The 27,960-nt window shown below is 36.7% G+C and overlaps 1 protein-coding gene across 34 annotated transcripts in view; it reads left to right on the top strand.

The window, feature by feature from the left end:
• The window catches only part of PTPRD (protein tyrosine phosphatase receptor type D), a 1,327,869-nt gene that overhangs the window by 375,372 nt on the left and 924,537 nt on the right, over positions 1-27,960 (top strand). For 29 of the 34 annotated variants that reach the window (XM_066988380.1, XM_066988378.1, XM_066988350.1 and 26 more), the window contains one exon: positions 27,442-27,531. The exons of the other annotated variants lie outside the window; for them this stretch is intronic. The gene's annotated coding sequence lies outside the window, so the exon portion shown is untranslated. The remainder of the gene's footprint in view (positions 1-27,441; positions 27,532-27,960) is intronic. 34 annotated transcript variants of the gene reach the window in all.

Genomic DNA, 27,960 nt, shown 5'->3' with positions numbered 1-27,960 from the left:
TGGTGTGCTCTTCCCTCACATCAACCTGGCCTTTCACCCAAACCCCTGCTCAAACATAAGTCAGGATCATGCTCAAGCGATAACTACAGGTGGCAGTTGTGAAAAATGTGTCCAGTTGTGATGGCTGCAACCATCTCAGTGTGGATTCAGATGGAAACAGATAACACACAATAGCCAAGGGTCTAGCTGATCAGTTTGCTCACCTGACCACAGAGCTGGTCAATGTCCAACTCAAGACAAATTTGGAAGAAACTAACAGCGGTTGGTATGCAAATCTGACTATGAGTCAATCGATTATCTTACACTGTAAATAGTGAGTAGCCCAAGAAACCACTGAGCTCACACAGCAGGCTGTATGACAGAATATCCTACTGAGTAGGTACGCACCTCAAGGTTAAACCCGCTGCAGAGATTCCTTACTCTTTGTGAGAGATTCTTTGCCACAACAGATTCTTAGTAAGTGATTAATAGAGTACTAAGCTTTGTAAGTTTAAACTTCACTAAGTTTAGATTTCACTAAGACTGTATCTTAGATTGATTATGCACATTTCCCTCCCCTTCCAAACTCTTAGCTAAGTAATCTAAATGATTTTGTGCATATACAATTCTGTAGACATAAACCATTGACCAAGTCTGGGACTAAGTGTGGATTCCACTGCACCACAGGAGCTCCTTACCTGCTTGATTCAAGGAGTTTAGAAAGCAAGGAGTCCTTTAGACATAAACTGTTGACCAAGTCTGGGACTAAGTTTGGATCCAGCTGCATCTAGGCTCCCCTCTGAGAAGGAATTTAGAATGCCAGGTGGTCCATTCTAAACCTCATGACCCAGTAGGAAGTTCTCCTGACAATTTGTCTGACCTTGTCCTCTATACAGTAGATACACAAGTGTACCTTGCCATCCCAAATCTTGCAAAATCATTGTTAAGCTTTGTTAGATCACTACATTATATAAATAAAATGCATTGCTGCTTCTGTCTTACAAGTGAAGTGTGTATCATTTCCATCCACAACAAATATGAATCTATAAATATGAGTAAATTAAGGCTATCACATCTTTTGCCTTTGTAATATGTCAGGGAATATTAAGATGTAGAAAAAAAAAAAAAAGTGAAAGAATAGAGCAGAACTGACTCATTTGAAACTTACTCCATAGCCCTAAGTATGTAGAAATTAGAGGACATCAGAATTGTGTGTAAATTGTTAGAGTGGTCCAAGGTCTTTAAGGCCACAAGTTCACCACAGTTGTCAACATTAAACCTAATACAGCTGTCTGCGTGACAGTCATAGAAGTGTAGTATTCATGCTGTGCTTAAAATAGATAATTATATTGCTATATTTTTTAATTGCCATATCAGAAAATTTCTATGCCTTCCTTTTATATTCAGTTGTCAACTGAACATCTCAAGTATATACTTACTTCAAGCCATTAACTAAATTAATCTTAAACAAACTAAAGCCATTTGGCTTTTAAACCTCTGTAGAGGAATCGTGTGTACTTTAAATTCACCTTTCTGAGACATTTCAAATAATTTTAAGGATTTTTACATGATCACAGAAACATAGAATGGCTTGGGCTGGAAGGGACCTTAATGATCATCTAGTTCCAATCCCCCTGCCATAGGCAGGGATGCTACCCTGCAAGGGGTAAAAATAAGAAGTGTTCTTGTCACTATATGTCACCATCATACAAAACCTTTTAACACAAAACTTGTAAAGAAGGAAAAAAAAGGAGGAAATACTGTAGCTGGTACAACCAGTAGCAGAGAGCACCAGATATGGAAGAAAAAAATATATACATATATTCTTCTTGTTCTAACTTTAGGACTTACGGTCCTGTGCAATGAGAAGGTACTCTGGAAGATGTGTGGGAAGATGTGTTGTTATCACCAACCATGGGTCAACAAGCCCCATGGTTGGTGATAACATCGGTCTCTTAACGATGAGGCCAGCAGGAATGTAAAGAGTTTAGAAGGAACAAACAAGGGTGATTCAGGAGATGCCTTGCTGTCTCAGACTGCTTGTTCTCCAGTTGTTAAGACATGGAAGTTGCTGGGTGTTTGTGGTTGCCGGGCAAAGTTGTTTGACCAATGAATAGTTAGTGGAAAAGTACTGCTGTAGAGCGATGGTATAAGAAGGGAGCCTGTCCTCAATAAGAAAAAGTTGAAGTTATGCCCTCAATAAAGAAGTAGAAGTTATGGATCCTTAAAGAACCCTGGTGTCCATGTGGTCATTATGCCATGGATATGTGTTTTACCAAGGAAATAGCCAGTTTGCAATTTAAAATTACCGTTTTCCAAAAGGATGTTCTAAAATACATCTAAGCTTCCAGAACCACATGTCCAGCTACCTCTTACTCTCGTTTTTCTGCATTCAAAAGGCAAAATCTATTCACTATTAGATGTTGCTCTGCATTTTACCTCTATTAGTCACAGTAAATGCAGCCCTCCAGTAAGAATTTTCACTAGTTGATGAGAATCTTTGGAGAAGAAGGCACTTATCAGTATGAGAAAGGATAGGCAGATTCTGTTCTCTAATGTTCAGAAGAATATGATTTTTTGTTTATCTATTTATTTATTTTTAAGGCTCTCTGCCCACGGGCGATGGGGCAAGTACCCACCCCATTAAACAGCAAAGAAAGGTCTTCTATTTAAGAACTAAAGTCCTGTCTATTGAACAATTTTAGGCCTCTTACATACCTCATGAGGAGTCTTTTTCTCACATTAGTCAAATTGCTAGTAATTAAAAAACCCTTTCCTTCCCTTTGTTCTAACTTCTTTTTACAGGTAACTTTGTATTAAAAATGTAAGTTAGTTTCAGAAGACATTCAAGGTGAGTAATGCCACTTCAACATCATAGTGCAAAGATCAGAAGTGATCTTTATAGGATTTACTTATTCATCTGTTGCTCTGAATAATTAAAATGAGTGAAAAATATACCCACACATGCGATAGTTCATAAACTAGTGACTAATTCATTGATTACTGCTGCTTTGAAATATTACTACAATTTGTGCTGACACTGACAAGTAACATGATTTAGGGACAACACTGTTCCAATTAACATTATAATACATAGCTTTATTTAAAAATCATATTATTATGTAAAACCTATTAAATAGGCAATAGAATTCCTATCACTAGTGTCCATATATTTATGTTATAGAAATTCACAGTTATTTAAATATTTATAAAATGAGGGTTAAGAGAAGCACTTTTGAAAAGCAGTTAATAATGAACAGACATCAAGGGAGTCATCATTATAACAGCAAAGTGCTTTTCAACTCCAATAACTTCACTGGTGCAGAAGCAGGCCATCAAATTTAATTAAAAGCAGTCAAAAATAAACTGAAAAAATGAACTGTAAAAGCCTATCATTTGCCAGCAGCTGAAGGCAAAGAGAAAGAGAGAAGGTAAAACCTTGAAAGTAATAATGAATTGATATGACTTACTGCCTACAACTTGTGATTCACTCTGTCAGGTTTTAGTATCACGTAAACTAGATTAATAGAACAATCACTGATTTCCTATCTTAAATCTTTATGCACAGTCCCTGTATTATGGGTTTGTGTGATAAATGAAAATCTGACTTCAAATTTCAATTCATTTCCTTATTTGCTTATTTCTTTTAAATAACTCTGATGTACATTTACTGGACACAAGCAGAGAATTAAATACAATTTAGAGACAGAAATAAACATTTTTATTAACTTTTTTTTTTTCCTTTATATTTGTTTTTTTTTCCCCATCTCTTGCAGAAGGGTTTAATATTTTACCCAACAAGGGTAGATATCACCTAAAATGTGAAGCATTGACTTCTCCATCTGCCACTAGAGGTTCCCATTGTGAAATGAAAGATAAGGAGGCTAATTTGTAATGCAGTAAGGCTGGCAAATTTATTGCTGCTTTATATACTCAGATTAATGTGGATATATGCAAACTGTACCACAAGGACAAAACCAATTTACCCTAGATCATTTTATTTTTTTATAATAATGTGTTTTAATGAAGCTAAAGCTTCCCTGCTGTGACCTTATTATGTTTTCCAGCATCAGTGGGAAATAGATTATGTTGAATCGTAACAAAGCTCATGAAACAGCAGGAATTTTGAGGCAGAAGATCAATTATGTTTCAGTGGTCAACACTATAACACAAAAGGCAAAATCTAAAGAAGAATCTGTGCACATTCTGGAAAATAATGCACTCAGAAAAAAAAAAAAAAAAGTAAACTATTTGTGTCAATCATCATCCCAATGTAGACTTCTTATAGGAGTTACTAGAAACACAATAGTTTTCCAAAGTGGAAATTCCAATTTTAATACAAGTTTTAGGAAGATTGGTTGAACAAGATTGAACACTCTAATACAAGTTTTAGGAAGACTGATAAAACAAAGTGATGTAAATAGCAACCATGATGTTGAGGCATTGAAAACAATTTCAATTCATTTAATTTCAGTTTGATAAAGTGAAACTGAATGGTCAAGTCCTGGTGCAAATAGTTTCCATTGTTAAAAGATTTTCAATTTTAAGTAGGTACTTTGTTTTTGTTTAAAAGAAAATGATTAACAAACGTATAACCTCGTACGTATAAATGTATAAACGTATAAAACCAAGTTTAAAATAATGGAGTTCTGCTTTCTAATGACATAACTGTTGAAACATTTATAATTTGAAAAACTTTCCCCTCCCCTCCCTTCTCTTACCTGATCCCCATCCCCATTCCTCCCCCTCCCCCTCCCCCTCCCCCTCCCCCTCCCCTCCCCTCCCTTCCCCTCCCTTCCCTTCTCTTACCTGATCCCCATCCCTCCCCCTCCCCCTCTCCCTCCCCTCCCCTTCCTTCTTCCTCCCCCTCCCCCTCCCCCTCCCCTCCCTTTCCACTCCCCTTCCCCACCCCCTCCCCCTCCCCTCCCTTTCTTCTCCCTTCCCCCTACCCTTCCCCCACCCTCCCCTCCTTCTCCTTCTCCTTCTCCTTCTCCTTCTCCTTCTCCTTCTCCTTCTCCTTCTCCTTCTCCTTCTCCTTCTCCTTCTCCTTCTCCTTCTCCTTCTCCTTCTCCTTCTCCTTCTCCTTCTCCTTCTCCTTCTCCTTCTCCTTCTCCTTCTCCTTCTCCTTCTCCTTCTCCTTCTCCTTCTCCTTCTCCTTCTCCTTCTCCTTCTCCTTCTCCTTCTCCTTCTCCTTCTCCTTCTCCTTCTCCTTCTCCTTCTCCTTCTCCTTCTCCTTCTCCTTCTCCTTCTCCTTCTCCTTCTCCTTCTCCTTCTCCTTCTCCTTCTCCTTCTCCTCTCTTCTTAAATTTCTTTGAGTAAAAGCTTCTTTTTCTGCATAAATTTAGAATTAAGGTTAGATTTATTTTTTTCCTTAATTCCCTGTAGTGCAAATCTGTGTCCAAAACTGCATACAATCAATCAAATGTAGACACAACTTGTAAAGGACATACTAACTATATCTCCCAGCTTTATTACCAGTGGGGTGCTGCCTCTAACACAATTAAATTCAATATTAGCTAACATTCTTTAATCAAACAGCTTTTAAGTAACTTACCAGCCACTGCAGTTCCATTCTTTCTTTGATCTTCTGCTTAATCAATGGAACTTCCACTGTGGTACCTCAAAGTTAACTAAGTTTGGATCTGCTTTTTCAAAGTGGTTTAATTAAAAGATATGACCATGTCTAAGATGTATCATTTTAATGGGATTTTTATTTGACATTTTCCCGCAGAGATATTATTTTTTACATTAACTTACTGAAGTATGATCAGAAAAAAAATATATATATATATGTATATGCATTCCAGCATTTCCAAATGAGTTTTAAAGTGTCTGGGGAAGAAATGGTCCTTTAAATGCCACTTACATGCATATTTTAGGACATTTAAACCTAGTTCAGTATTGCAATAATATGAATATGGACTGTATATGACATGCAACATTAGAACAGTTCGTTGATTTGGAAACCAAACCTGCTCTGTCTGTAATGAAACAGAAAAATTCCGAGTGAAATATTTTTATAATAAATTTCAGGTGGAAAATCTTAATTTTTTACAAACTGAGAAGTTCCACAACCTGTACATTATCTACATAAGCATTACTGTTTGTGCAGTCATTTTTATGTGTATTTTTGTAATTGGTGTGCACTCTGTGTTTATTTCGTTCCAAAAGTCTATTTCATAGATCACTTTATTGAAAATGGTCTAATACTAATACCTTATGTATTTTCATTCAGGAAAACAGACTAGATACAAACATCCCTACTTGGCTTACTTGTATTTATGCCATATTTATTTAAGTTCTACAGCTACATGTGTACCTGAAGGTTTTACCCTTTTGACAGATCTTTCAGGATAAGATTCTGATTGTTAAGGTCTTTTATTGATTTTACCCTTACCTGTGGTAAGAAAAAGATGCTGAGAGAGGTTGCTTATAGATAGAAATATGGGGTTATAATGAGAATCTGGCAACCAAATATAAATAGTATGTGAATCATAACTCTTCTTTTCTCTTTTCGAAAGACTGCTGCTGTACAGTCTCTTAACCTCTTTGGATATCATGGCTGTCAATTCTGTCCCAGGGAAAGTCATGAAACTTCTATTCTCAATTTCAGTAGTAGTCAGGCATTAGAGCAGGTTGCCCAGGGAAGTGGTGGAGTCACCATCTCCAGGGGTGTTTAAGGAAAGGTTGGACCTGGTGCTTAGGGACATGGCTTAGTGGGTGATAATGGTGGTAGTGAGATGGTTAGAGCAGATGATCTTGAAGGTCTTTTCCAACGTTAATGATTCTATGATTCTATATGTGCAAGAGAAAGACAGGCTTCCAGACATAAGTTATGGTGGTTGTGTTTTGTGTGTGTGGTTTTTTTTTTTTTCCCTTCTTCAAAAAACATCTGCAATAAAAAACAAATTTTTCTATCATACGAAAATACTCATTTTAAAATAAACTTTTAAAAATGAAAAGTCACTTAAGACCATCCAAAACTCATTCTCTCTTCAGATCTACTTGTTTACAAATAAACTATTTATTTTTAGTCATTTCCTTACAAATATTGGAATATTTTGAAAATAACACACTAGAGGTTTCCCTTGGGCTGCCTTCAATCTTCTGTGTAATTAAGAGTCCTGATTGAAAAAAATATATATATATATATATATATATGTATATATATATCCCCAGAATATTTGGGACAATTCTTTATTCCTATCTGCAAGAAAGAGCTGATTTCCTGAGATTTTTTTTTCCTCTTAAAGAAAAAAAAAAAAAAAGGTAATAATAATTTGAAATCCCTCATAGTTGCAAGGAATGGAATGAAACTAACAGTCCCAAAGGCAGAACAGGCAAAATCTCTCTCTGCCTCACACCCCCCCTGCCCCACTCCCCCATTTTTATATACTGTATTATCTATTTATGCTATATTATCACTGAATATCTGATTTATGACATCATAGTGTATGCAGCACAGTAATAAACGTAAACAGAACTAGCAGATTATATATGGAATTGTTATCACTGTGATTTGCAGTTCCTCTTCAGTTTGTGGTACAGTTCTGGTAATCTGCAATCACACTTTTGATTTCTCCTTTCTAGAATCTGTTTTCCTTGTATTGATCAATACATTGTGTGTGCTTTCTGTCTGCTCTGCTGCTGCTGAATCCTCTAACAAAGAAATACATTATGATCTGTAAGTTTATAACTATATGACAAAGAAGACTTTTTTTTATTAAAACAGAAAAAAATGAAACTATGAATAATTAAAATTTGATCCCTGGCATGGGATTTTTCAACCTGATGATAACCAAGTTGATTCCAAGCAGTTCTGACTTTACAACCACTGTTTAATCCATGTTCCTCCTTGATAAGATATGCATGACACATAAATTAACATATAAATACAAAACCATGTCCATGTTTTTTCCACTGAAGTGTCTCTTGTTCTGTAAAAGTTATGCTATTACTGTAAATACTGTTAAATATATTTTCACTTCAATATGAAGCATCAGATTTTCAAATGAAGAATCATTCTGTTTATATCGAGCAAGTAAAAGGACTGTCACAAAACACATAGCTTTGAATTCTAATTCAAAGCCTACATATATCATAATTAATTTCCTTTATCATATTGTTTTATTAGCTCTGTTTGCCACATCAAAGATGCATTCCTGAGGTTTCAGGTCATTTGTCTAGACCCCTCCCTCTCTTTATTAACACTATTATTAAACTTCTTAAAAAGCATCAAGTGATTTTATTTTATGTGTTGAAATAATCAGTGTGTGCTAGCTCAATAAAGTTGACTTTATGTATCACCAAATGTACAGATGCAGAGAACAGGGTGTATTATAATTTTTATCTAGAATATTAAAAATCATTCAATTGTTTTTTATTAGGATTATTAGATGTCAATTCCTTAGGAAATAATGAATCTGACAAAAGGTTTATATATAAAAAATATTTTTTCTTTATACAAAATATTAGAAAAATAAATTACAACAATTTTTAATGTACTTTCATTTAGCTGGAATCCAATTGCTTCATTTTCTTCAAAGACACTGAGTATGACTTAGAAGTTTCAGAAGGGATGTAAAAGCAAACCCTTGAATTTCTGGGAAAAACAACAACAACAACAACAAAAATGTATTTAATAAAAACATTGTTAGAATGGAAATTATTAGAAATACTTTGATACATGTGCACACGTAGCATGGAAATTAAAAAGTTTCTCATTTACACTTTTAAAATGCCTAAATAAAAGTTTATTTAATTTTTTATAATGTTTCTTGTTTTATAGAAAAGTATAAAATATACTTAAGATTTATTTATGCTTAAAAATTATTTATCCTTTTCCAGGGAGGAATAATCATTTCCTATGTGTATGCTCCTACTATATGTTCCCAACTATTTCCTCTGTTCCTTGTCCAAAATTGTGCAAGGTACTAGCCTCAGTCCACACTGAGGTGACTTCAAATTTATGAAGACTGGGATTAGAGAAAGTTGTCTCCAACTCTGAGGCAGTAAATTCTTAAAAATACTTCTAAGAATAATTGTAGTATGTTTGCTGAGTAAACTTATTTTCAGTTCCTGATGCAGAAGTCCTTGATTTTTTAATATATATTTATATAAATACCATGTATTTTGTATTCTCTATTATATATTTCTAATATATATATTAGATTATATATAATATTATATATATACACATTGTCTCCCCACTCTTGAAATGTCCTTTTAACAAGCAGTTATTTGTTTTTTGAATGGTTGGAATATTTGCTATTGATGCAGTTATTCAAAGTTTTGAAGAACTTGTAGGATTTGGTAAAACAAAACCAGGTATCAGATTAATTAGGTTTAATTTTGTATCAATATTTTTATGTTAATTAGATACACTGTGCAAAGTACATTAGAGGAAGAATACAAAAATGATGAGACATTATGATGGGAATGCAGAATTGTTCACTTTTTTTTTTTTTTTCTTTTCTTCCTAGAAGTTAACTGCAGGTGTAGTTACATAGATAAGTGTGAAGGGTAATATGGAACAGTAGGAGACTATTTGGGAAAAAGGAAAAAATGTTTTCAGGTATCTGATGTTCCCACATTCAGTAACACTTGTCTTTGAGAAAATATATAGAGCAAATGAGGTTCAAGAAGACTGAAAAATGAAACTATTTTCAGGCTTTTAAAGAGTAGCAAACGAACTATAGGCATGCAACACTAACTTCAAGTTTCAGAAAAACAATGGGACAGATAACAAATTGTATTTGTGCACCTGGGGGAAAACAAGTAGAAGGAAAACAGCCAACTTGAATTTATTCTAAACGTATAATGTCAAACCAATTCATTTTACTCCTAGAGCATACTAACCTTTTAGAAAAAAAAAAAAAAAGTCATAACTGTACTGTAGTAAGACTTTTGTCCTGCATAAAGACAAATTAGGAATGGCTGTTATCTACATGAACAATTCATAACAAAGTTAAACTTTTGGGGGGTAACCTTGCTGAAAGAACAGCTATTATAGATGTATTGTCAAAACTGACGTCAAGTGGCATTCACTGTGAGGTGGGCATAGATCAAATAATCCTCTGAAATCACCCAACAATTATGCAGAAAAAAAAATCACCATGCTAGAAGGGTTTCAGGAGTGTTGAATGAGGGATTAAAGTACTGTTAGAAATATTCGGTTTAGTCTATATAATGTTGTACTTCAGCATAAACACATTTTAAAAAAATTACACTCAGGAATAAAAAAGTTCCATCAGTACACAATAAGGAAGAACTATCTTGATAGATGAAGTAAGACTTAACGCTCTGGAAACAGAATTCCAGGGAAAAGGTGAGCCATAAATATCTAGAGAGACATAGGAAAATATTTTGAAAGTCCAGAAAGCAATCAGTGAGAACAGATTGAAACAACTGGAGCTGTCTAGTCTAAGAGAAGAGTTAGAAGGGAGCTGATAACACTCTCCAAAAAATGTAGTAGCCTGTTCCAAAAAAAAAAAAAAAAAAGAAAAGACTTTTTGACTTTTCCTGCCAGTGGAGGGTAGGTGAAGTACCATAATTAAATATGGAATTTGGGCAAGAGAGTTTTTCAACAGTGAATATAGACTGTGTAGGTTGTAGAATCTCCATAATTTAAGACTGTAAGAAATGTTTTTAATAGCATGGATTACATCATTATTAGTGTTCTAGAGCAAGGAATATCTTAAAGACTTCCTTCCATACTTGTTTTCTATTTTTGGTCATATAACATGTGCCAAATTTGTCCTAATTATTATTTGTTATTTTTCTGATGGAGAGCCAAGCACCATTTTTTTTCTTTCCTTTTGAAAGAAAAAGACTTTGAAGTGCTAAAGTGATTATACAAAATAGTAATATTATCAAATAATATAATTCTTATAAATAATTCAAGCTTCTTTTAACTCATCAGACAAACAGGCTTTGATTTTTGCACAGGACTATATGATTGTCATTTAAGTAGTGTCACTATATGATATTTGCATGCATAATGTATTAAAAGATAATGCATTTTGAGTGAGCAGGTCATGAAATGTATTTAATTTAATGCTAGACTACTTTCTGCAGCAGTTGTCATTTATTAATATACCAGCCCTAAATAAATGTGCATACATTTGCAGGAGTAAAAAAATCTTTACAATTTTTTGGTTGCTAAATTAGAAAGAGTATTTATCCTTCAAAACTACACATTCCTCCTTAAAATCCATTAATCAGCATGTTAGCCATCCATAGCAGAGTTTTATGAAAAACACCGTGCTAACCACACATTTGACAGACATGCTTCTTCAGGTAGAAATCTGTCTCCCTTGTTTAATTTATGATGGGCAAAGTACATGCATCAGCAATGAAAAACTATTAAAGTCTGTAAAAGCAGAAGCTGAACTTTGCATCTGGATCTGCTGTTTATTTCTGAAAGCAGGCTAAAGAGTAAAATTATCATTCTCAGGGGGTAGGCTGTAGAAAATGATGTCAGAATAGGCTTTTCTTCTTTAATAGTTCAGTACTGTGTTGACTGTGTAGTTAACAGGATAGTAATTTGCCTGAGACTAGTTTTAGTTCCTGTCATGGAGACTGGGCGACCCGTTGATATAGGCAAGTTTCTCTATCTGTTAAATAGAGTTAACAATTTTATTTATTTATTTATTTATTTATTTATTTTTACAGGTACAATGAATCCAGGCGTCCATTTTAACATTTACTAGTCTAGATGTAAATACAATACTGACCACTGCAATTGTATTGTCAATTATATTCTATTATCAGTACAGGATTAAAGATATCTGTTTAATTTGTTGGGCTGTCAGACAGAGAAGCTACGCTGTATCTTCTGAAATGATATGATGTTTTAAGAGTGTTGTATCTTATCATATACAACAAGTTTGCAGTAATTTCTATATTCAATTTACTATTGGCCCACTTGCATGTATAATATGATTTGTATATATCAATACCCCCAAAATTCAGTGTCTTCTGTTTTCACTGTTATCATCTCAAAGCTCTTCCTAGAACTAATATTTTGTATCTGAATTGGAAAATGGTTGGATTTTTAAAACCAACCTGTATGTGAAATGTCTTTCAGCAGGTAGCACAGTGCCTAGAACACTGGAATAACAATCTATCTGATGTAAAATGTTCATATGATTTGTACATATTATTAGACAAAAACATGGGGAAAAGTCCAGGAAGCAAAAGTCTTGAGATGTTCAGAATATATATAAAAAAGCAAGAAGAATGCTATGATTCCATGGGCAACCAATAAATTTAGAATTTTACTTTTCTTTACTTTTGCAATATTTTCCTATACTACTGGAAAGAAATCATTCTCAGAGTAAGATTTTTGCTTTCACTATTTTGCTGTTTCAAACCACATTGATGACTTAGTATTTCTTTTCTGACTACAATGGAATAGTTAAATCACACACAAAAGAAATAGAATCATAGAATGGTTTGGGTTAGAAGGGGCCTTAATGATCATGCAATTCCATCCCCTCTACCATAGGTAGACATAGGTAGGGACACCTTCCACTAGACCAGGTTGCTCAAAGCCCCATCCAAGCTGGCCTTGAACATTTTTCAACACTTCCAGGGATGGGGCATCCACGACTTCTCTGGGCACCCTGTTCCACTGGTTTTGTTTGTTTGTTTGGGTTGGTTGGTTGGTTGGTTTTGTTTTCCAGGGGTGTTAAAGTAAAATTACAGGAAATTAACCTTAAAGCAGGCATTCTGCAGCAGACTAAGGAGTGACAAGATCAATATTCAATATCGTGCAAGCTTAGAATAACTTAACTCTTTAACAACTTCCTGTGGACCATATGAGTAATTGAATGCTTATTTTAACAGAAATATTGGGAGGCATCAATCCTGAATTTAAACGTTTATTAGAAGAGATAATAAAAACTTAACTTGTTTAAAAATCTACATAATATTTCCACACTGTTTAAATAATAATTTTAATGTTTATCAAATAACAAGAAAGCCTGATTGCATATTGACATGTATGAGAAAACAAAATTTTAGCAATTGTCTGCAGAATTTATTAACTCTGATGTCTAGTTAACTTGTACTAGAATACATTGTTTTTGTTGTTGACAATGTTTTGTTATGTTTGCTTTCTGTTTTTGTTTGTTTGCTTGTTCATTTGTTTTAAATATCCACTTATCTTCTGGTGGCAATGAGAGGTCCCAAGTTAAAGTTCAGCCTCACATTTTGTTAAGAGCAAAACTAAAACATAGAGGCAAGCAACCCATACTGGAAGAACCTGAATTTAAAATGAAACATACAGATAAGACAAAGAAATTATTTGGTAATGGGGCCCTGAATTACAGCGAAGACTGACTTAGAAGGGTGATAGTAACAGAATTGTTTAATGAATTGGTATCTCCAGTCTGAAACGTCAAGATCATGTATGTTTATGATGTGATTCTGACAAACTTTTTGGAACCAAAATCAGTTGTGGGTTCATCTGCTTTCTTCTGTGTCTTTCTTCAGTGTCTGAATAATAACAATAATAACAATGATAACAATAATAACAACAACAACAATAATAATAATAACAATAATAATAATAATAATTAACAAACAACAACAACAACAAAATACAGCATGACATAAGTCAAGGATCTTATTGAAAGATGTTCAGTCAAATCTTACCTGAGCAATTTGTTATCCAGTTCTTCAGTATGTTGTAATATGGATAGATTACTGCACATAGGTTCAACTAGAATGCGAAGAGGGACCATTAACAAACTAGAATGTGAGGACAAGTAGATCTGGAAACAAAAACAGATGTTCAAAGAACTCCTTTTCAAGACAATAAACTTGAGGAGTGTGCTTAAGTAAAAGTTTATTTCTTTTATCTAAGTTGTTAGAAAGACTAGTATATATGTATAAACAAACAGAACCAATGTATATTCTATTTTCAACATTGTGGATATAGGAGCAAAAATTCAATAATGGATGGGAAACCCGTATAGACCTTAGTACTTAAATCATGCTACCTGAAAGTTTGACACAAAATACTCAAAATACAATTGATTATCTTGCTAGCTTAAAATAGAAACTTTGAAAACATTGGAAACATTGTTTCCTATCTGTCTCCTTTTTCTTCCCCCAAAAAACTTGTACTTCTTTGTTTTTTCTTCATCATGTTTCACATGTATCTACTTTATTTATTTATTTATTTATTTATTTAAAACACATTTACTGATAGCTGATGAAAGGCTTCAGCATTTAGATAATAATCATTAATGTATTTCAAGTGAATGCATAGATAGAGAAATCACAGGTAAGCATCATGTTGCTGGTTTTCTGAAAATATGGCAGATCTGTTTTAACTAAACCAGTATTTTAACATAGAGTTATTCCTCTTAGAAAATGAAAAATGATAGCTGCTCATTGTAGTGGTTTTGCTTGGGTGGGCAGCCAAGCTCCACCGCAGCCGCTCTCTCACTCCCCCGCCTCAAAGGGAAATACGACACAAAGGGCTCAAGGTTTGAGATACAGACGATTTAACTAAAGGGAAGAGGAAGAGGAAAAAAAAAAAAGCTGCACAGAAGCACAGAGAGAGAAAAGAAGTTACTTTCCACTTCCCATCATTCAGCAATGTTTGGCCACATCCTGGGAGCAGGGCCTGAATATTCGTAGCGGTTGTTCAGGAGAACAGACATTTTTGTAACGAGAGACCACCCCACTCCTTCCCCTTTCCCACCTTTTATTCCTGATTGTGACATCTGTGACATCATATGGTATGCAGTATCCTTTTGGTCCGTTTATGTCAGCAGCCCTATTGAGGTCCCCTCCCGATCTCTTGCCCACCCCCATCCTTCCATCCTGCTAGCACTTGGGGGGGTTGGAGGGAGTCCTGATGCGGTGCCAGTATTGCACATCAACAGAAAAAACACTGGTGTCATACCAATGGTGTTCTAATGGCTCGTTAGAGGTGTACTAGGGTGAACAATGGCAAGGCCGGGGGAGAAGGCAATGGCCCAACTGAAGTGCATCTACACTAATGCACGCAGCATGGGTGACAAGAGGAACTGGAAGCCATCGTGCAGCAGGCAGGCTATGACTTGGTTGCCATCACGGAAACGTGGTGGGACCACTCTCATGACTGGAGTGTTGCAGTGTCTGGCTATCGGCTCTTCAGAAGGGACAGGCAGCACAGAAGGGGTGGTGGTGTGGCTCTCTCTATTAGAGAATGTTTTGATGTTGTGGAACTTGATGCTGGGAATGATAAGGTTGAGTCCATGTGGGTTAGGATCAGAGAGAAGGCCAACAAGGCAAGCATCCTGGTGGGGGTCTGCTATAGACGGATGAGGAGTTCTACAGGCAGCTGGCAGAAGTTGTAAAATTGTCACCGCTCATTCTCGTGGGGGACTTCAACTTCCCAGACATATCCTGGAAGCACAATACAGCCCAGAGAAAGCAGTCTAGGAGGTTTCTGGAGAGCGTGGAAGATAGCTTCCTGACGCAGCTGGTTAGAGAGCCTACCAGGGGAGGTGCCCCGCTAGACCTTCTGTTCACAAACAGAGAAGGACTGGTGGGAGATGTGGTGGTCGAGAGCTGTCTTGGGCAGAGTGACCACGAAATGGTAGAGTTCTCTATTCTTGGTGAAGTCAGGAAGGGGACCAGTAAAACGGCTGTCTTGGACTTCCGGAGGGCTGGCTTTGAGCTGTTCAGGACACTGGTTGGCAGAGTCCCTTGGGAGGCGGTTCTGAAGGGCAGAGGAGTCCAGGAAGGTTGGGCACTCTTCAAGAAGGAAATCTTAGTGGCTCAGGAGCGGTCTGTACCCACGTGCCCAAAGACGAGCCGGCATGGAAGAAGACCGGCCTGGCTGAACAGAGAGTTGTGGTTCGAGCTTAGGAGAAAAAAGAGGGTTTATAATCTTTGGAAAAGAGGGCAGGCCACTCAGGAGGACTATAAGTATGTTGTGAAGCTGTGCAGGGACAAAATTAGAAAGGCCAAAGCTCATCTGGAGCTCAATCTGGCTACTGCCATTAAAGATAACAAAAAATGTTTTTATAAATACATCAACACCAAAAGGAGGACTAAGGAGAATCTCCATCCTTTCCTGGATGTGGGGGGAAACTTAGTTATACGAGATGAGGAACAGGCTGAGGTGCTCAATGCCTTCTTTGCCTCAGTCTTTAGCGGCAAGACCAGTTGTTCTCTGGATACCCAGTACCCTGAGCTGGTGGAAGGGGATGGGGACCAGGATGTGGCCCTCACTATCCACGAGGAAATGGTTGGCAACCTGTTACAGCACTTGGATGTATGCAAGTCGATGGGGCCGGATGGGATGCACCCGAGGGTACTGAAAGAACTGGCGGAGGAGCTGGCCGAGCCGCTTTCCATCATTTCTCGGCAGTCCTGGCTATCAGGGGAGGTCCCAGTCGACTGGCGGCTAGCAAAGGTGACACCCATCTACAAGAATGGCCGGAGGGTAGACCCGGGGAACTATAGGCCTGTTAGTTTGACGTCAGTGCCAGGGAAGCTCATGGAGCAGATTATCTTGAGTGTCATCACGCAGCACTTACAGGGTAACCAGGCGATCAGGTCCTGTCAGCGTGGGTTTATGAAGGGCAGGTCCTTCTTGACGAACCTGATCTCCTTCTGTGACAAAGTGACGCGCTTAGTGGATGAGGGAAAGGCTGTGGATGTGGTCTACCTTGACTTCAGTAAGGCTTTTGACACCGTTTCCCACAACATTCTCCTCAAGAAACTGGCTGCTCGTGGCTTGGACTGGCGTACGCTTCATTGGGTTAAAAACTGGCTGGATAGCCAGGCCCAAAGAGTTGTGGTGAATAGAGTCAAATCCAGTTGGAGGCTGGTCACTAGTGGAGTCCCCCAGGGCTCAGTGCTGGGGCCAGTCCTCTTCAATATTTTTATCGATGATCTGGATGAGGGGATCGAGTGCACCCTCAGTAAGTTTGCAGACAACACCAAGGTGCATTTGTCGATCTGCTTGAGGGTAGGAAGGCTCTGCAGGAGGATCTGGATAAGCTGGACCAATGGGCTGAGGCCAACTGTATGAAGTTCAACAAGGCCAAGTGCCGGGTCATGCACCTGGGGCGTAACAACCCCAAGCAGCGCTACAGGCTGGGAGATGAGTGGTTGGAAAGCTGCCTGGCAGAGAAGGACCTGGGCATACTGGTTGATAGTCAGCTGAATATGAGGCAGCAGTGTGCTCAGGTGGCCAAGAAGGCCAACAGCATCCTGGCTTGTATAAGAAGCAGTGTGGCCAGCAGGGCTAGGGAGGTGATTGTCCCCCTGTACTCGGCTCTGGTGAGGCCGCACGTCGAGTACTGTGTTCAGTTTTGGGCCCCTTGCTACAAGAAGGACGTCAAGGTTCTCGAGAGAGTCCAGAGAAGGGCGACGAGGCTGGTGAGGGGTCTGGAGAACAAGTCTTACGAGGAGCGGCTGAGGGAGCTGGGCTTGTTTAGCCTGGAGAAGAGGAGGCTCAGGGGAGACCTCATTGCTCTCTATAGGTACCTTAAAGGAGGCTGTAGCGAGGTGGGGATTGGTCTATTCTCCCACATGCCTGGTGACATGATGAGGGGGAATGGGCTAAAGTTGTGCCAGGGGAGATTTAGGTTGGATATTGTGAAGAACTTCTTTACCAAAAGGGTTGTTAGGCATTGGAATGGGCTGCCCAGGGAAGTGGTTGAGTCACCATCCCTGGAGGTCTTTGAGAGACGTTTAGATGTTGAGCTTAGTGATATGGTTTAGTGGAGGACTTGTTAGTGTTAGGTCAGAGGTTGGACCGGGTGATCTTGGATGTCTCTTCCAACCTAGACGATTCTGTGATTCTGTGATTCTGATGCGGTGCCAGTATTGCACATCAGTAGAAAAAACACTGGTGTCATACCAATGGTTTTCTAGCTACAAGTGCAGAGCACAACACTTTGGGCTGCTTCAGGGAAAATTAACTCCATCCCAGCAAGACCCACCACACTAATAAGCAAGTTTACTGTTACATACACAACCACCTGAACGTGTCAGATGGCAAATTAAGAGTATTTGGCATCTCACGGAATCAAAGTTCCTCAAAGAGTACATTTTGTCTGTGTGATAGCTGTAAAATAGTTAGTTTAAAAGACTTATTTGAACGTCACCATAAGTAAGCTAAGATAAGCTGATAGCTGATAAGATGATCCTGAACCTGTTTTCTTTGCATTATATAGCCAATAGATATTACTACATTGTATTTGGGCATAACTCAAGGGAAAAGAAATCCAACAATTGGAGCACAAACACATAAAGATGTTTTTATTCTTGTGTGAGTTGGAAGTTCAGCTGAATTCTGCTCAGCCTGCTCAGGAAGTTATCTCAGGCAGCTTGGGCAGCTTGGTGACAAAGGGAGGATGCGAATGATCTTTCCTTTGACCCTATTCGAACAAAAGCTGTCCAGGACAGCAAATAGCCTTTGCTGTCTTGGGTGGAAAAGTGAGTCACTCAGTGTGCTATAGGCTCTATTCAAAAACAGTCTACCAAAATTAAAATGTCTTCAGTGTTCTGTTTGACTGCTGTATATGTGGTTAATAAGGAAATCTCTGTGGTAAGGCGGGTATATCAGGCAGAGACAGACTGGTGGAACGTATCTGAAAGGCATGAAAATGGAAGTGTGGAAACCCATAACTAAGATGATCCAAGTTAAAACAACACTTTCCTGTACTAATACGATAGATCACTTTCTTGTGCTAACTTCGTAAAGAATAAATAGTAGAAATGTCAACAAATTATTAGAGTTTTAGCATATAAACTATTTTATGAGATATTTTAAAGATATTTTCATATAGATCATCAATTCTATGATTGGAAACACTACATTGAACTCGAAGAATGGGGCTTATTTAGCTGTAGAGAACTTATCCAACTTTTTTTTTTTTTTTCTGTTAATTCACGGCTAACTTATAATGTTCCTGTAATACTGGGAATGTGGAACCACACAGAGATGTAATGAGATAAAGTGATGTGTAAACCTTCAAAATAAGAAACTTCTGTGGTCTCTTTCCTTAGAATTTGCTGCATTTTTGCTGTCCACAACTGCAGATGGTCTGTTGAGAAAAATAACCAGATGGTGGCCTTTAAAATTATGGTGTAATATGCAAAACTTTGCAAACACTGGTGCTAAACTGGTCTCTCAGTCTTTTCTTGTGCTACATCCAGAGAGAAAGAGTGAACATTTGTTCCTTAAACTATAAAATAGTTTCCTCAAGGGAGAAGTATCTTCTAGAATAGTAAAACTAAACCATTTTTTTTGCAATGTAAAAGTATAAGAATTCTCTCTCCGTGGAACCTGTCTACATATAAGGATAATTCTTTGAGTTAGAACAACCTGTTACAGACCTTTGATGGGTTGCTTCATTTGTCAAACAATGCTGTAAAGAATAAAAATCATAGTCATCATAGAATCATAGAACGGTCTGGGTTGGAAGGGACCCTAAGGATCACCTAATTCCCACACCCCTGCCATGGTCAGGGACACCTCCTACTAGACCAGCTTGCTCAAAGCCCCATCCAACCTGGCCTTAAACACTCCCAGAGATGGGTCATCCACAACTTCTCTGGGCACCCTGTTCCAGGGCCAATGCCACAGTAATGCCTCAATGTTCAATGCCTGTAAGTAAAGAATTTCTTCTGAATATCTACTCTAAATCTACCCCTTTTTAGTTTATAACCATTACTTCCTGTCCTATTGCTACAGTCCATGATAAAATGCCCCTCTCCAGCTTTCTTGTAGGCCCCCTTTAGGTACTGGAAGATCACTATAAAGTGTCCCTGGAGCCTTCTCTTCTCCTGTCTGAACAACCCCAACTCTCGCAGCGTCTTCATAGAGAAGGTGCAAATCTGCTTAAGTGTATAGTTTAATTTTGTGAAAGAAAGAAAGAAAGAAAACAATCTGAAAGAAAACAAAAGATTGGCCAAACTTAAACATTAGGGAGCACCTCTTCTGAAAGAATAAAAATAAAAAATAAAAAAATAAACTTTACTGTGAGGGTGGTCAAGCACTGGAACATGCTTCCTAGTGAGGTGGTGGATGCTCCATGCCTGTCAGTGCTAAAGAGGAATTTGGATAATGTCCTCAATAATATGCTTTAACTTTTGAATAGCCCTGAAGTGGTCAGACAGTTGGACTCAATTATACTTATAAGCCCCTTCCAACTGAATTATTCTAATTCTAATTCTAACTCTGACTCTAATTCTAATTCTAATTTTTAGATTTTTAACACATTGAAGGTCTGGATTAGTGTCTTAATCATGACAGATGTAGAGCTAATGGAAAATATCAGATTTGGCAGATGTGTGGGGAGTTTTAATTTTTACATCAGCACTGATAAAGAAGCTAAAATTAATCAATGTGTTGTCTGCTTAACTCCTCTTATTTTCTACAATGTGAGAAAAAGATTGCCTTTTGCCTTAAAATGCTTTTTTTGTTTGTTTGTTTTTCTTTTTTTTTTCTTTTTCTATGTTCTAGTATGTTTGTTATTGAATGTTTTTGAAGAATATTCGTATGTACAGTTACAAAATAACATTTTTCATTATTTAATTCCAGAGAGATGACCACAATTTGCTCACAATTGTTGCTACAACTTGTTTTGCTGCAATTTTAAAACACAGGGAATATCAATGTACAAAGCAGCACCATAATGAATACAGTACATTTGTCATTCTGTAATAGAAAACAAAAGATCAAGCATGACCAAATACCATCTCTGCTTTTGGATAATGTTTTTCTTCACTGATTATATAAAATATCATAAGGCATCAGACAGTGCTATGAAGTTTGATATGGACCACTGGGGTCTGCATTTTTATTTCTGTCTTAGTGAAAATCAAGGGGTAACATTAATTCTGTTTTTAACTGTTCAAAGTTGTGACTGCTCACCATTAAATTTGGAAATGAAATACTAGTTAGATGTCAAATATGTTATTAGAGATTAAATTCAGATACTAGAAATAAACTAAATCATGAAAACAGTAAAAAAAAAAAAAAGCAATTATATTTTCTATCACTACTTAATTCTACCAGTTTTTAGTGCTTTCTTTAGAAAAAATAAAATAATAATCCTGTTGTAGTAGAAAGGATCAGAAATTAATTTTCAAATAAAACATTCTGAATTTTTATTCTTTTGCTAACAAAGTTGGACTAAAATTCAAAACGGCAGAAGGTTTCAAAAAAATCAAAATTATGGAAGCATATCCTTATTTTTTACATTTTTGCAATTGACAATAAGAGTTTCTTTTTTAATTTTAAACCATTTTAATAGTTTTATAAATTAGAATATTTCAGTAAGTTTTAAATTTGAAAATCGAGAAATATTGGAAAAAGACTGTATCAGGAAGGAACAATATAGCCTGTAGAACTAGTTAGATCCTAACAATTGTTTTTTGTCTTTCTTCCCCCCCGCCCCCCCCCCCCCCCCCCCCCCCCCCCGATAACACTGTTGTTCATATACATGCACAGAAGGTATCATACTCAGGGTTTAAACCACACAGTCATGATGACCCATTGTCAGTGACCTTCAGGAAAGATGTCTGTACCAGAGTGACTGTGTAGCAAGATGATACAGGGTAGAGATGTAGTCTGTGGGTTTTTGTTGTTGTTGTTTTGTTTTGTTAAAAAAAAAAAAAAAGATGATGGATAAAAAGATTATTTTCTTTCTTTCCACAGGCTCTCTAGAGACCTTTCCTGTTCTGTGTAGATCACTGTTACTTGTCAGTGGGAAAGGAGAAAACAACAACAACCACAACAAAAGTAGACTATTTTAGAGGGAACTTTTAACAATATAGGGCTACATGTATAAGTATGTATGTACAAACCATGCAACCAGGGAATTTTTTTTTACTCGCTGACAGGTGAAGAGGGAGAGAATTAAAATTTAAAAGTGATAATTGTGTACTTGTACAATGTTAAGAGCAAGCTTGTCATTCTGAAAAGTTAAAGACAGTGTGGATACACTTGTGATGCTATTTTAAGGTGATGAAAGAGTTATGGAAATGACAAAATTTTACCTTAAAATTAACCAATGCTGTCATTTGTGATATAATGTTAAAACACACGTAGTTCTCTAAGCAAGAGATTTTATTCTGCTGCAAATTTTGTGATATTTTTCTCATTTGTAAAATAATTAGGATTGTTTTTTACACCCACTTTGCACTAATTCAGCTGAACTGATTGTGTAAAACATTTGTTAAAGAAGACATGAACTGCTCTCCTTATGTAAAGAAATATTGCAGATCTGTATGTTAAAAAGACCCTTGAGCCTAAATCAAAACAAAAGCTAACCCAGATATCTCACTGATTAAATCTTTGGGACAAATATTTACATTATTGCAGGTATTCTGAAAAGGTTCTTAAAATAATTCCTAATGTGAAAAGTTTTGTTTTTCTGATTAAAAGTTTAATTAACATATACTTAGCTGAGATGTATAATATTTTTCTTATCACAAATTGTTTTCTAACTCCATGGTTTCTTTTTCATGAATGGCAGTTTCTCTGAGCATTGTCCCACTTCTAATTAAACATTTCCTAGGTCCTTCTTTTTATCATTTCTACCCATTGACTAGTTTGAAGCAGAAATGGAAAAAGCAGCATGGAAAGCAGAAAATGTATAGCCTTAACTTCATCCTCAGAGGACATACAGAAATAGTAAAATATCCACAAATAAGTAAATATTAATTTTGATTCTACATACTACTAGAGGAAAACTCAGATTCAGATAGTTCATTTGATTCATTATTTGAACTATTAAAAACTAATTTTGTTTTCCTCATTTAGAAGACATGGAAAAAATGTCAAATTTAAAAATAAAAAAGCTGCTTTAATGTGAAAATTTTAGACCCACAAAACTTCATATTATTTAACATGATTTTTTATCACTTTTATTAATCCAAAAGAAAATACAATTAATAGTGATCTACAGAAACATGAAATTGTTAGATTTATGTTCCTATATGTGGGGAAAAGTATAGCAAACAGTAGTATTCAAAGATCATGATTTTATCATTTGTCCATAGTAGAAGCTGTTAATGGCTTCAACATATCCCCTTGATTTAAAAAGGAAAGTGAAACTATACTTTAAATTTCATCTTCTGTACACATCCAATATGCCTCTATATTTTCTTTATACTAAAGACTTCAAACTTAATATGAAGTTTTAAAATTTTGTGTTTTGCGGGAAAAAATAACCAGTTTCTCTGAAGAGGTTTATTTTTTCCACTGTCATAGAATCATAGAATATCCCAAGTTGGAAGGGACCAATAAGGATCATCAAGTCCAACTCCTGGCTCCACACAGGTCTACCCAAAAATTCAGACCATATGACTAAGAGCATAATCCAAACACTACTTAAACTCCGACAGGCTTGGTGCTGTGATTACGTCTCTGGGGAGCCTGCTCCAGTGTGCGACCACCCTCTTGGTGAAGAACCTTTTCCTGATATCCAACCTGAACCTCCCCTGTCGCAGCTTGATTCCATTCCCTTGGGTCCTATCACTGGTCACTAAAGAGAATAGGTTGGTGCCTGCCCCTCTGCTTCCCCTCGTGAGGAAGCTGTAGACTGCAATGAGGTCTCCCCTCAGCCTCCTCTTTTCCAGGCTGAAGAGACCAAGTGACCTCAGCTGCTCCGCGTATGTATGCCCTCTAGTCCCTTCACCATTTTTGTAGCCCTTGTCTGGACACTCTCCAACAGTTCCACACCCTTTTTGTACTGTATTTTTCACTGTCTCAGAAATTAAAACAAATATTCAAGACAATAATAATGAAATTCCATTTTTTGATAGCTAGATTGTAGTACTCTTGGATTTTTTTCTGTGATGATGTCTTTCTTCTAGTCAGATTCTACGTAGTCAAACACCACTATTTTATCAATTATCTTACACTGCACTTAACTTCCATTATTGTTTCCTCAGATTCCCTTCCCTTCCCTTCCCTTCCCTTCCCTTCCCTTCCCTTCCCTTCCCTTCCCTTCCCTTCCCTTCCCTTCCCTTCCCTTCCCTTCCCTTCCCTTCCCTTCCCTTCCCTTCCCTTCCCTTCCCTTCCCTTCCCTTCCCTTCCCTTCCCTTCCCTTCCCTTCCCTTCCCTTCCCTTCCCTTCCCTTCCCTTCCCCCTTCCCTTCCCTTCCCTTCCCTTCCCTTCCCTTCCCTTCCCTTCCCTTCCCTTCCCTTCCCTTCCCTTCCCTTCCCTTCCCTTCCCTTCCCTTCCCTTCCCTTCCCTTCCCTTCCCTTCCCTTCCCTTCCCTTCCCTTCCCTTCCCTTCCCTTCCCTTCCCTTCCCTTCCCTTCCCTTCCCTTCCCTTCCCTTCCCTTCCCTTCCCTTCCCTTCCCTTCCCTTCCCTTCCCTTCCCTTCCCTTCCCTTCCCTTCCCTTCCCTTCCCTTCCCTTCCCTTCCCTTCCCTTCCCTTCCCTTCCCTTCCCTTCCCTTCCCTTCCCTTCCCTTCCCTTCCCTTCCCTTCCCTTCCCTTCCCTTCCCTTCCCTTCCCTTCCCTTCCCTTCCCTTCCCTTCCCTTCCCTTCCCTTTCTTCCTTTTGACAAAGAAGTCATCTAAATATGCTAAAAAAAAAAAAAAAAAAGTATTGTCCTTTATTGCAGCAACTCCATTACAGCAGAACCTCAAAAGACATACTGCCAGGACTAAAGTGAATTAACACACATTAATGGGAGAAGAATTTTTTGGAGAAAGAAAAAATTTAGGTAGATATTTGGGGTCACTTGTTTTTTTCCTGTTTTTAAATTTATATTCACTTGCCTGACGAAATGTATTGATTTAATACAGTTCATTGAGAGGATTATATGCACATTAAAAATATTAAAAACAACACAACAACAAAAAACACACCACAGTAAAAGAATTATAAATATCTCACACAGTATTTAAAATATAATGGACTGAGACAGGGCTTCCTCACTAGTACTTGAACTATTCCACTTAATTTTACGTTACATCTTCTGCTAGATTTTCTTCAATTCAAGCCAAGTGTAATCACTTTCTGTTCAGAAAGCTTTGTACTAAAAGATGCAAAATATTAAAAAGGATTTATGCCATGTCATGTCATGTCATGTCATGTCATGTCATGTCATGTCACGTCATGTCATGTCATGTCATGTCACGTCATGTCATGTCATGTTTTTCATGTTCATTGAGGACTGATCCAGCAGGCATTTAGGATAACAATGTGTATTTCTAGCTTCTTGTAACTACTATTCACAAAGGATTCTTTATTTTGCTAAACTAGGATTTGCTGAACTAGGATTCTGTATTCCTCTTGTGTCATCTGTGATTTCATGGGTAATGCTGTGTATGCAAAGGAAAAGACGTTTAAATTCCCATTGTACAAGCCAGTCCAGCAACAGGTTTCTTTAGCACAGGCAAGAAGGCAGACAAAGTCAGAGTACAAAATCAAAGTTTAAATTATATATCTTCTCAATATATAAATGACACATCTTCCTTATATTTGAAAAACAACAGCTTTTCAACACGCAGGATATTTTTTGTAGGTGGACTTGTTTTATAAAAGGAAAAGCCAACATGATCTGTGTGTTTCTTGGAACTTTTAAAAGCATTTTATCATTTTGATTGATATATTTACTCAATTTTCACGTGAAAAAAATGAATCTGTAATACTGTTCTTCTGTTACTGATAAAATGGTATATGCCACTGTAAAAATCCAGCAAATCTTTACTGAAGTTACAGCACTTTAAATGTTATAAAATGCTATTAGGCATTATGGATATATTTTGAAAACCCATCAGAAACCAACATGAAAATTATTGAATACACAATGTGTTTATCCAAACATTATTTGTAAAAATAGATTTTGTCTACAACAGTAGAAATTCCATGTTTAGATGACAGTAGATTAGGATGAAAACACACTGTAGATTTCTCAATGTTTCTGGAGACGCAGCTGTGTACTGGAACCAGTAAAACAACAGCAGTAAAGATGAGATTCCACAGATCAAGTTCAAATAATTGATGATTTCTAGAATCTTTCAACAAAATCAGATAAATAGCCCAAACACTAGTATGACATGCCAAAGAGAAAAAATGTTCATATCAAAGGTCATAGAGTCATGAGTACAATGAGCTGTCTTGCTTAATTGTTCACAGAAACACTTACATGCATGGCTGCTTTTAATAGCTGCTTAAGCACTAAATAGCAGCTGCTTCAAATGATACCCAACCACAGAAAGGGATTGCAATAATATCCACTGTTCATATGTGGATGAAATAATATCTGTCATAAGAATGCACCCCTAAGAGTTGTGTAAATGACACCTTTCTGTTAGGGATTTAAAAAGAGGAAATACCAACAAACAGTTAGCAATGCAAATTTATTTTTTAATTTATTATTATACTATTTTGGAAGATATTGATGAAGCACTGCAGTCCCAAAGAAAGCGGTTTTACACCAGTAATGGCATTGTTTCTCCCTGCAGTATACCCTTTCTTTATATCTCTGAAGGTTTTTTTGGTTCTTGTTGTTTGTTTGTTTGGTTGGTTGGTTGGTTGTTTTTTTCTTGCATAACCTTGGCACCTTAGACACCTTAGTCAGGAGGACACTGAAATGTGCAGTCCACAATGACTGAAGAAGCTTAGTATATTTATGTATTGGTGCCCACCAGTGAGCTTGACAGTACGTTTTTCACTCATCTTTTCATTTCAAAAATAACATCTTTTCATTTGGAAAAGACTGCAGAAGAGATGAAAGCACTGTGAAGTTTATTTTTACCTTTGTAGCCTAACTTATTACTGTGAAAAGTAGATAACCTGCTTATAAATATGTATGAAAATTCATGAATGTTTTACATGGTTTCCATACTTCAAAAAACATTGAAGAGAATCATTGATACTCACTGCTTGCCGGTACTTGCCATGTGTTAGCAGTGACGAAAGATTACCCACAACTTTGGGAACAATATTAGTTTTACATACTGAAGATAACATCCTCCATTTGCTTGGTTACATGATTGTTTGACTGCTTCTTTATGGAGAAGTTTGTCCCTGATATCTAGCGTACTCACTTCCACTAGGGGCATTTCTGGATACTCCCAGAGAACATAAGTTTCTGCTTTAAGTACCTTCTGATGAGGTAGTTTGTTGTACATGCTAAAATTATTTCCAGGTGAAATAAAGTCACTTCAGTGAGTACATTACTTTTACATTTATCTGTTTACTTTAGAGATCAGAGAAAATTTTTAACATTTGCAAGCAGGCATTACATATTCAAAACATTGTCAGATGAGCTTTTTTTTTTTTTTTTTTTTTCCCCCGGAGGGAATAAAAATATAAAACAAAACAAAGCAAAACAATGAAAACATTATTAAATACCATGAACTTCAGCCTCTCTGTTGATCTTTCTTGTCTCCTGAAATATAAACTGTGATTACCTGAACATTATCAACTGCCTTTATGAGTAATTGTTCCTGAAATTATTTTTTTTTTTTATCAAGGTGAACATGGCTTGTACTTTTTGGAGCTACACACCAGTCCTTGTTACACTGTACATTCACAGCTGCCTTATGTGAAGTCTACAGTTGATGGTGAGAGGAAAGAGAGAACTCTGTTCTTTCAGCCAATTAGTAAATTTAAGCTTGAAGTTTTTCTTTCTTTCTTTTTCTTTCTTTCTTTCTTTTTCTTTCTTTCTTTCTTTCTTTCTTTCTTTCTTTCTTTCTTTCTTTCTTTCTTTCTTTCTTTCTTTCTTTCTTCTTTCTTTCTTTCTTTCTTTCTTTTCTTTCTTTCTTTCTTTCTTTCTTTTCTTTCTTTCTTTCTTTCTTTCTTTCTTTCTTTCTTTCTTTCTTTCTTTCTTTCTTTCTTTCTTTCTTTCTTTCTTTCTTTCTTTCTTTCTTTCTTTCTTCTTTTCTTTCTTTCTTCTTTCTTCTTCCTTCCTTCCTTCCTTCCTTTTTCTTCTCTTTCTTTCTTTCTCTTCTTTCTTTCTTTCTTTCTTTCTTTCTTTCTTTCTTTCTTTCTTT

This window comes from Anser cygnoides, chromosome Z (genome assembly GCF_040182565.1).
Source record: "Anser cygnoides isolate HZ-2024a breed goose chromosome Z, Taihu_goose_T2T_genome, whole genome shotgun sequence".
NCBI lineage: Eukaryota > Metazoa > Chordata > Aves > Anseriformes > Anatidae > Anser > Anser cygnoides.
The sequence above is the reverse complement of the archived record's forward strand: the minus strand, read 5'-3'. Positions and strand labels throughout refer to the sequence as shown.